Raw genomic sequence first — 2,142 nt, 5'->3', positions numbered from 1 at the left:
GGCACTAACATCATCTCCCGACGCCGCTGCTCATGTTGGAGGAGTGAGAAGGTGGCGGCGTCGGGAGAGGACAGAAAGAGTGAAAGATCGCCGCGGCGAGATTGGAATGCGCCCGAGGAAGAGAGGAAGACCGCCGTGGTGACGTTGGGTGATCGCTGAGAAAGAGGGGAAGATCGCCGCGTGGCGTGGGTACGCATGCGCACGGGACGTGTGTCGCTGGTAGAGAGAGAAAGAGAAAGGAGGAGGCGCACAGACAGACAGAGAGAGAGAGAGAGAGAGAGAGAGAGAGAGAGAGAGAGAGAGGAGGAGGAGGAGCGAGCGGTATGTATAGCTACAGTCAGTGTGGAGTGTGCCTCACTTCATTTTATTATATTAATTTGAATTTAAGATTATAATAATTCATATTTTAAAAATATAAAATATACATATGTTTACAAGTACAAATTAAGTTGGGTTGCATTGTGCAGTTTTTCATATAAATTTTTATAATAATTTTTCAAGACAAAAATAAAGGGATGTTTTAAAATTTTCTTTTGTTTATAATATTTTATAATTTAAAATAATAATTGGATGGTCTTGTGATATTTTGTGTATAATATTTTTCAATTGATATAGATAATTGATTAAAAATAGTAATTATTGGATGACCTTCTGATTGCAAATTTATACGTTTGTAACTTAATATTTGAAAGTAATAAAATAATGAAGAAATATAAAATTTGAATAAAAATATTTTATAAATAGATTAAAAAACAAATTAAGCATCACTATGCTTGCAATTTAAAACTTTAAAAATTTATAATTACAATGTAGCTAATTTTATGATATTTTTGTTTTGGTTTGTTTTTTTTATTTTTATTTTTTGAAAAATTAGTTTATGGAACTAATTAAGTTTGAAGATTAAATATCAAATAGATATTTATAGAATATCTAAACTAAAATATTTAATTTAATTAGTTAACTTTAACTATTTTATTTATTATAATTATTTATTATTTATAAATGAATATATTTAAAGATTACAATTAAAAATATCTAATACAATAAATCAGAAGAAACTTTTACTAAATTTCTAATAATTTTATGATAAAAATATTAAATTAATCTTAAAAAAGTGTTCACTATTTTTCAAATAGACTATTAAAAAAAAAAAAATAGGAAAAAAATTTTAAAAAAAAATAGTTTAGACTCAAAATAGAGATGATGAAGAATTACAGTGAAATACAAAAAAAATTTAATTTTAAATTTTTAATTCAAAAAGGAAGTTGAAATGATTTAGCGTTGATTTATTATATTAAATTTAAAAAAAAAAAAACTATATATGTTAATTGATTATAATTAATATTATAATTATAATGATGAGGGTTTAAAATTAAGATAAAATAACATTAATGACTATGTTCTTATGTATTTAAATGCCTTATATATATATATATATATATATATATATATATAATATCTTGTTTCTCTAATTTGATGTTTATTCATAGCGTGTGAAACACATTGACAGGACCAAAGTTTATTTGAACAAACATTTCATTAAAAAGTATTACCTATATAACAATATTTAAAATTGACTGTTTTTTCCACAAATGAAAAGTTTAAAAATTGAGGTTAATCTTAATTTATGGCCAACCTAATTAAGATTAAAATTATGTGTATATATATATGGTTGAAAATATTTTTTTGCCTTAAAAATATAATAACATTAATGACTATGTTCTTATGTATTTAAATGTCTTTTATATATATATATATATATATATATATATATATATATATATATATATATATATATATATATATATATATATATATTTTATTTTATAAAATATTACATCTAAAAGTTAATAATAAACTGAAATATATATGAATAAATTTATGCAAATCTTTTTAATTAGAGTTTGTTTTATCTCGTAATTAAATTAAGTATTATTACTAACTATATTAGCATATTTCTATAATCGTGGAAATATTATTTTATATATATTATATATCTCCTAAAATAACGAGTTTTTACATAAAACAAGAAACTAAGCATATTATTACACATATAACCATATTTTAAAATTGATCTCTTTTCCCTGCAAGGCAGTTCAAAATATGAGTTTGCAGCTTAAACTGTCTGTCCAGAGGCTGACT

This window comes from Dioscorea cayenensis, chromosome 11, assembly GCF_009730915.1.
Source record: "Dioscorea cayenensis subsp. rotundata cultivar TDr96_F1 chromosome 11, TDr96_F1_v2_PseudoChromosome.rev07_lg8_w22 25.fasta, whole genome shotgun sequence".
NCBI classification, from domain to species: domain Eukaryota; kingdom Viridiplantae; phylum Streptophyta; class Magnoliopsida; order Dioscoreales; family Dioscoreaceae; genus Dioscorea; species Dioscorea cayenensis.
The sequence above is the reverse complement of the archived record's forward strand: the minus strand, read 5'-3'. Positions refer to the sequence as shown.